This window comes from Lissotriton helveticus, chromosome 11 (assembly GCF_964261635.1).
Source record: "Lissotriton helveticus chromosome 11, aLisHel1.1, whole genome shotgun sequence".
In the NCBI taxonomy this organism is placed as follows: Eukaryota; Metazoa; Chordata; class Amphibia; order Caudata; family Salamandridae; genus Lissotriton; species Lissotriton helveticus.
In genome coordinates this window covers 977,503,279-977,512,273 of record NC_136072.1, presented here as the reverse complement: position 1 = coordinate 977,512,273, position 8,995 = coordinate 977,503,279, and the positions used below count along the sequence as shown (strand labels likewise).

The following is an 8,995-nucleotide window of genomic DNA, read 5'->3' as shown; positions in this document are numbered from 1 at the left end:
TTTCCTTTGGGTTGGTTCTGTGACTTCAGTTTTGATGTTTACTGTGCGAAAAGTGGAGGAGGGAACAGAGAGGAAAAGGATGTAAAGATGCAAGGTGCAAAATTTATCCTACAGGTTGCTTAGTCAAATTGCATGCAATAACTGTTGTGCACACTGAGAAAATTTGTGACTTTTATGTTTCATATTTGCATAGGCTCAGAGACAATTGGTATGACATTCCCAAAATAATAAACGTAACCTTTTGCACATGGGAGGAAAAACCAAATACTCTACAGAGAGTAGAAATATTTCTGTATTATCAAGCACAATAGGCACCAAGAAAAGTTGGCTCCCATTAACCCCATTGATGCTGCCGTCGGATGCCGAACGTTCGGAGGACTACCTGGCTGGTGCTGCGAACGTTCACCTGCCGACGCGGCCCCGCCCACTCTATAGAACACCCAGCACTGTGCCGAAATAACGGCCGCAGTTAAGGCGTTAAATGTCTGCCTCCAAGCTCCGTCCACAATTGCCCTCCCCCATTCACTGCTTAAATTGATGAGTACCCTCACTTATTTTTTTCACATTTAAAGCACTGGCCTTGTCCTTGTTCCTGCCTGTTCGTTTCTGTCTGATTTGCCAGTATAAAGTGATTCTAGTCCTTCATTTTCACATGGCGTGAAGTATGTATTTAATACCTCCTTAGCCCCCTTTCTTTCTCTGCTTCACCCTGTGACCCTGCTGGCACACATCAACAGGACCATCATCTGTGTGAGGCAGCTAAGCTATCATTGTGATTTAGGGGAGCTAAGGGAGATCCAGGGATATTTGTGTTAAGAGGCCAGTCCAGTCCCTGCTCGTCCAGGTACTGACCAGTGAACACAAAAGGGACCCCTCCCCTGCTGCCTCATATTATAAGACCTGTGAAGTACTTGGGTGCGACTGTGTGCGCGCCCGGGAAGGAATTTCCAGAAGCAGGAAGGGGGCTTAGCTGGATTTGTGCATGGCAGTGTGGCAACATTTTCTTGTATTTTTCCGTTTCTAAATATAAATACAGACAAAGCAAATATAGATTAGGAAATATAGATTTCTGTCTGTATTTATATGTACAAATCCGTAAAAACAGAAAACTGGGAGCCCTAATTATAATTCACTATCACCAGTAAGGGCGCCACATTTCTCTCTGCCCAGGCCCAGGTCCAGGGCGCTATCTTCGCAAAGGGGCCATCTGACAGCCAGGCTAAAGCTCCAAAACATGATGTATCATCCATAGCCGCCAAGTTTCCCAAGTCCATGCGCCCTGCCCTGTATCACTCTGCCAAGAGATTTCCGTCATTTCGGCACGAACGCACCCCCGCCCCTCCCCACACCACTCCTGAATGGCTGTATTTATTTCAAGGTGCTCTTAAATGTGATACCGAAGAAAAAGGTGGAGAGTAAAATAACTGCCCAGGATGACACAATTTGGTCAAACGGAAGAATCCGGGATTTATCCCAGATTTCCAGGCTCCACCCTGAGCAATTGAGCCAAAGAAGGGTATCTCCGTACTTCTTCCGTGTAACTCCAAAGGACAGTGCTTAGTGTTGAACTCTTCGATTAGCTAAATTTTGAAATTTGCGTAGTATCACCGGTTAAATGAACAGAGCCGGGAAGTGTTTGATTTTATTGAATGACGCGTTTCCAATCACTTCTTTATTTAAAAAATACATAAATGCATTATTTTCGTGTCTGGAGACGATTATGCTGCTGTAATAAGTGAATGAAGCAGGACGAAAGAAGAGTGCCATATTAACAATTGCAGGACGAAAGAAGAGTGCCATATTAACAATTACCCAAATTGAAAAAAATGACAATCTGGTTAGCTTTCGCTTGGATTCAACTGTGATCTAATAGGATAGATGTTTCTTCGGGGAGGAATACATTGCGCTTTTACCTTATTGCGGTGTGTGCTTCTTAAATTGTTACATGCTATGTATATGTGTATGTCGATATAGGTGCTGGGGCTTGTTTCTGTTCTGAAGCAGCAGGCCTGGCTGTTCCTAGAAGGGGACAGAGTGTGACATGGGCAACAGCGGGTCCTTTGGTCACAATATTCCGCCTGTTCCTGCTATGTCTCTGTTATTGTCCCCCCTCACCACCCCCCTACTTGCCAAATGGGCCTCCCGTCACGGCCTGAGCTGGCCACTCATGCCCAACACATGGGTCTGGAGTGTATTTTTAGACCTGACCTGTGTCATCTCAGCTGTCGCCATCACACTGCAGCCCTGACAGGGGGTGAGAGCGGAACGGAAGGGGCGGGCCTGGCAGGACGGCCGGGGACCCTCTGCCTGTCACTCTTCCCTGACACTGTCTGCTCCTCCGGCTTCGTAGAATCGTGCGGCAGCGATTATAGACGATTTCCTGCGTGTAGGACGTATGAACCTGCCCCAACCTGGCAGCGCTACAACTGTAAAAGGTAACGTCTTCCAACTCTTCAGACTTTAAGTTTTCTCTTATCATTTTCAACTCTATACATGGCAGTTTTGCTCACTTGTTTCTGTGCGGCCGAGGGCAATCAGGGCTATTTTTAGCAAGATTTTGAATGGCTGCTGCGAGACAGGTTTAATTTCAGCTCTGTGAACTTGTTATTTTATCTCTTTAAGTTGCTGCAACTAAAAGGACTGGTGACAGAAGTCAAAGGAATAATTACTGGTACTTTAAAGCGAGTCACTCAAAAACGGTTACCCAAATTGTTTCTTAGAAAGACTACATTTACTTATCTTTACCCAACTTTAGACACTGAGAGACTTATATCAGTGGAGGAGATTTGGGGATTGATGTTTCCCTTAATATATTGAAAGCAGTGTTGTGTAAATATTCGGAAAGGAAAAAAGTGACATCAACAATATGAATGATATATTCATGCAATTGTGGACAGTGTAATATTTTATTTATCGGGTGTAGGAAAAGTCCATGACTCACAAGAGGCGAATCAGCTAGTGGGTCATGTCCAAAAGCATGCCACACTCCATACATCTACAATTATGGCTTATCCCATGCTGTTTCTCATGTACACTAACTATAAACAAAGGAATGTAACAGTATCAAGGAAACAAAGGGATACATCTGTAACTCCTTTCACTGGGATAGAAACACAAGTATTATACCTTGTTGGTATGGCTCCCGTCGTGTTTTTGGGTGTAAACTTGTAAAATGGAATCTGTGGTACAATGTGTGTTTTCTCAAGTACATTCAGCTGTACAATGGCAGCATCCAATATGATCCTATCTTGCAGTTGAGGGGTTCACTGTCCTCGAAGCTGAAGGCCCAGTGGTTGTAAACGTCATCAGAAACCAAAGATGGCAACACAGGCATATATTAAACAGCATGAGCCCAAATCTCTCGGTACTCACTTTGCCTTTTTGTTAATGATACATACTGAATGTGTCTGGCACTTGGCTTGAAGTTTTCTTCTTCAAGCAAGGTGTTGTTTACTGAGAATAGAAAGTGAAACACTTCTATGTTTGTGTTAGTGTGATTGTGTCTTGCAACAGTTTGTGTTGTGGCCTGATGGCTTGTGTGCTTTGATCAGATGGTGTGTGCTAGAGTGAATACATGTGTTTAAGGGTATACATGTGTGCATACATGTGTGGCAGGAAAACAATGAACAAAGTTCTAAATACTGAACTAGTCTTCACCGAAGTTGTAAAGTCTGAGCCAGGCAAAGGCCATTTGTTTGAGAATCTGTGCGCTATGTTGTCTCTTTCCCATACTCTATTAGGCTGTTTTACAGTGAGTGTTTCAGAATGTGTTGACATAAAAATCAGTTTTAGTCCTCCAAACAACATACCTCAGTATCTAAGTCGACTTAGAGTTAGAACAGTAAATAAACACTTCACAGAAGTTCAATGCCTGGTGTGTGATTGAACGATGGTCTCCGCTGATTATAATGATGATATGCTGGTCTATGAAATTAATGACTGAGCAAAATGTCTTCGGTAACGGCTGCCCAAAATATTGTCAAAGAGTTGTATTATTTTTAAGGGAAGATGAATGTGTATTTGTACTTTTGGCATGCCATTTGAAAAGATGTCATATGACCCAGCCAAGAAAGGTGTCTACCAGTAACCAGGTTTCTCCCCTACACAACAATTTAGAAAAAACTTGGGCATCATTCCAAATGTATGCCTCACAAGAAAGATTTTCAGAAAGAAACAGTATGTCTTTTTTCTGGCATGGAAGGCAATAAATAACTTAATTTCCAAGCATCCCATCTTGGTACCCTTGAATTGATGTACATGGTGATGGTCAGTTCCAGTGCTTATTAGTTTATTTTTATTTTTATGTTGCCACAGTTAGAGGGGATAAAAGTGTGTGGTGGGATTTTCACAGCAAAGAAAATTGTTGTTAAGTCATTAGAAATGAGTTAGACTTTGGGGTACTGGTTGATTGGGGTGTGAGCTCTGGTCAAGGAGCAACCACAATCCTAGTCAGGGTAAGACACAAGTAAACCCCAAATTAACCCGTACTCATTCCCCTGGTAGCTTGGCACAGAGTAGTCAGGCTTAACTTAGAGGCAATTTTTAAAGTTTTTGTGCAACTGCTATGCAGTAAAACAATGAAAACACCACACAAAAAGATCTCACAGCATGTTTGATAATAGAACTTAATTGAATAAATAATACAACACCAAAATGAAAAAAATCCGACCAGTAGAACTGGAATTATTGAATTATTGAAGTTATTGAATTTCAAAGTTTTTTGGCCAAATAGCTCCAAAGGCCATAAAGTGTCAACTGTGAATATCTGGCTGCACCAGGCCGGTACAAAGTCACAAGTTCAGGCCGACTGTGATGGAACGCAGGCCAGCTACAGGGACCCAGTTATGTCAGGTGAACAGAGTACCTTAAATTCTAGTTTGCGGTGCTCTGGTGGATCCGCATCGAAGATGCATCGTGCAGCCCTAGTGATGCATCAGTTTTGAGATGTGGCAGGGCAGCAGTGCGATGTTTTCTTGTGTAGATGGCTAGGATCCCTTAGAGGGGGGCTTGTGATGCCAAGTCCACAGTGAGGGAAGCATCGTATAGTTGGGGAGATGCATCGGTTCCGAGGAGCTGCGAGACTGCAATGCCGGGTCCAGCATTGTATTCAAGCTTGCTGTCGACAAAAGATGCAAGGGCCTGTGCCAAGGATGCGTCACTTTGTGGCAGTTCCGAAGGTGATGCAGACTGTGGCAGCAATGCAAGTCTTCATGACTGGTCCAATCCATGTGGCAGCAGGGATGCGTCAGTTCTGCTCTTGGTTGCGCCGCACAGCTGAGTAGATGCATCGGTTCCACGGGATCCACACAAGCTGGCAAGGCACCTTAAGCCCTCTTCCAGGGCTCCAGGAATGGAGTGGCACCACTTGGCAGGGAAGACTCACAGATGGCAGAGCCCAGGTGCAGATGCAAAATGGTTTGAAGCCTGTTATGTCCATGAGACTTCAAGTCAAGAGGCCAGCCAGATAGCCCTTGCAGTCACGCTGGGTTCTGTGTTCAGGAGATGCAAGTCCAGTCCTTCTCACCGAGGCTGCAAGATGCCAGCCCTTCAGTGGTGGTGCCTGAGTTCCTTCTTTTATACACAGTTGTGCTTTTGAAGTGGGGAGAATTTTCTAGAGACATACCTTTGAAGTGCACAGGTGCCCTGCCTTCTCTCCCCTGGCTTTAGACTAATTACAGGTGATATGCAGCCCTTTGTGTGAAAACAGAACAAGCCTATTTAGGTATAAGTTAGGTTGGGACCAGCTCCTCCCCTTCATCCTGCCAGTGATGCCCCAACCAGTCTCACTTAAGCACTCATTGTGTCTGGTTGTCTAGGAGCAAAACACAACTGCCAACTACACCCAGTCATGTGACCAGAGACAGGCTGCAGACACCAAATGGCTAAGGCAAGAGAATGCCAACTTTCTTAAAGTAGTATTTTCAGAACTTTGAATTCAAATCTGACTTTGCCATGTTAGGATTTTAAATTAGGATTCCAGAGACACCAAACATGCCCCAGGCATCCCTTCCCATTTGGAAATTACCCTTATAAAATGTAATAAGGCAACTCCAATGTTATCCTGTGGAAGAGATAGTCCTTGCAGTAGTGGAATACAAACTTAAACTTTTTTACTACCAGGATTTGTAAGCTTAAAAGTACATGTATTACTCTTTAAATACATTGCACCCTGCCCTCTGTGGTGTCCAGGGCCTATCCTAGGGGTGACTTATATGTTAAAAAGGAAGGTTTGTGCCTTGCAAAAGGTTTATTTTGCCAGGTCGACATGGCAGTTTAAAACTGCACACACATTCTCTGCAGTGGCAGGCCTGACATATGTTTAAGGGGCTACCTAAGTGGGTGGAACAATCAGTGCTGCAGGCCCACTAGTAGCATTTAAGTAAAAGGCCCTGTGCACACTTAGTGCACTTTACTGGGGACTTATAAGTAAATGAAATATGCCAAATTGATATAAGTCAGTGTTACCATGTTTTGTGCAGGAAGCACAAGCACTTTAGCAGTGGTTAACAGATGTAAAGTGCGCAGAGTTCTGAGGCCAGCAAAAACAGGACATCTGAAAGCAAAACGTTAGGGGGAAACCACACCAAATGATGCCAGGTCTTACAAAATGATATTAGACTGCACTTTGAATGTTGATCATTTTGCCTGCTTCTGTTGTACATCTTGTACTCATCCTATGGGTCATAAGACACAATTTCACTATGTGGGGTATGCAAATCAAAATGTTGTTATTTTATGATCATTTGTAAAGCACGCATATTTCATGGAGCTGTAGTAGGCCATGGGGGGGGGGGGCAGTGGGCGGCGTCCTACGACATGGAAAAACTCATTTTAGATTAGACAGGTTTTTAACTGATTTTTAAACTGTTTATGGTCTGAGATGGTACAAGTATGCATTGGGAGCTTATTCTATTGTTGAGGGGCCAGGCAAGAGAAAGACCTACCACAATTTCTGGCGGTGCAAACTATCAGAGGTGTGCGAAGATGTTTTTCTTCAGACCCAAGGTTTCTCTTTGGTGAGTACCACCTGAGTTTCTTGGATAAATAGCTTGGCCCCATTATGGGCAGGGCCTTATGTGCGACACACATAAGTTTATAGCAGGTATGCTTCCTGATTGGAAGCCAGTGCAGTGCTCTCAGGGTAGGTCCCGAAGGGGATCGGGAAGGAAGATTCAAAACTAGTCTGGCTCAGATGTTCTGCATTACCTGGAGCCTTGTATATAGGTCTTCAATAATGGAGGCCATGAGTGCATTGCCATAATCTAATTGGCCAACTATTAGATTCTGAACCAGCGTTTTCCTGGCTTCCAGGGAATACATTGGAAGATCTTTCGTAGTATTCTCATGGTGTTGTAGCATGTGGCCAGTGTCTGATTTACAGGGCCCTTCATGGATATCTTATCATTTATTATAGTCCCACGGTTTCGCACCATATATTTTGGTGTGGGGCAGGGACCTATGCTGGTGTGACGCCATTATGTTGGCCACAATGATTGTGATTTGCCAAATAGAATCAATGTGGTCTTGTAGGTATTGAGTTGTAGATAATTTGTATGCATCCAGTTGGATATATGAGACATGCAATTGATAAATCTGGTTCTTGTGTCTTGCGAGTTAGGTCCCAAGGTGATGATTAGCTGGGTGTCATCTGCATTTGAAATAACTTCAAACCCATATGACCTGATTACCCAGGCTAGGGGTGCTACGTAGACGTTAAATAGGATGGGACTAAGTGCTGATCCCTGAGGGACTCCTTCATCAGCCTCTGAGCTGCTGAAAACTATAGATTCAATTTGGACAGTGCTGGAAAGTTTTTCAGCCAACTTGGGTCTTTACCTCCTTCTCCAATCTCTTCAAGCCTTTGTATTAAAATAGCATGAGAGATAGTGTTGAAGGCCGCCGATAAGTCCAGCAGACCAGCATTGCTGGCTGCATGTCATCTAAGGAGAGTTTTATGTTGTCGACTACCTCCACCAGGGCTGCTTCAGTACTGAAACCTACCCAGAAACCTGATTGGGAAGGTTCCAGTAGTTGGTGTCTTTCTAGATAGTACTATATACGAAAAAATAGAGGAGGGTCTGAGGGAATTTTAACGACGCACAAAGATTACGTCCCCAATAATTTATTCAATACTAACAAAGAAATCCTTGGGTCTGAAAGTTACTCAACAAGCATTCAAAGTGATGGGCAAAATCACACAGGAGAGCCTGTGGGATGATCCCTTTCAGGACAAAATCCCTCACCCACCATAGGTGGCATACTTAATCATATTAGTTTCTCCTCTTGGTGAGAATTCCTGGTCCCACCAAGGGCTACAACTCTCTCTCTGAGAGGGAGGAGCTCAGGGATGTTTTTGTATTCCTGCTCTGCTGAGGATATACTAAATCCAATAGTTGAGAGACAAAGGTCACTCAGGTGAGGGCGAAGCACAAATGAGAAAAAAACTGTGAAGGGGTGATAAAATGGTAGCACAAATTAGAACAAAACTGGAGGGGGAATAAAAGGGTAGCCTTTATTAACTTGTTCTCACTATCAGCATTAAAAACAGTGCACCTGCAGTATGGATTTAAAACTGCATGTGTGTGACAAAGGGGTCTACATGTTTCAGCCAGGGTGGCACATCAGGTGTCAAGTCTTTTATCAGGACCCAAAGGGGAGCTGCTGCTAGAGAAGAGTTAAATAGTGTCCAAAATACAAATGAATTTAATCAAGTATCAAACCGTTAATCCTGCTGTTATCATGTCCAGGTTATACTGGTCATGCCTAATGAAAGAGAGAAACAAGACACAATGGGAAAACATAAATGCAGTCACAGTGACCATGCTTACAAACGTTTTATACAAATAGTGTGTGGTAATCTTTTTGCCAAATCTTTTGGATGCTGCCTGCATGTATGAGAATTAATGAATGTTCTTACCCGTAGTGCACGGATAAGTGTTCTCACCTCTACCTGGTGACAGCTCAAGGAAGGTGGCACATCTCTGTAAAAAAAGGG

The 8,995-nt window shown here is 43.6% G+C and overlaps 1 protein-coding gene across 1 annotated transcript in view; it reads left to right on the top strand.

Annotated features, from left to right (window-relative positions):
- Nucleotides 1-2,323: 2,323 nt before the first annotated feature.
- Nucleotides 2,324-8,995, top strand: part of MYO18B (myosin XVIIIB) — a 1,710,199-nt gene continuing 1,703,527 nt past the window's right edge. The window contains exon 1 of the mRNA XM_078665559.1: nucleotides 2,324-2,435. The gene's annotated coding sequence lies outside the window, so the exon portion shown is untranslated. The remainder of the gene's footprint in view (nucleotides 2,436-8,995) is intronic.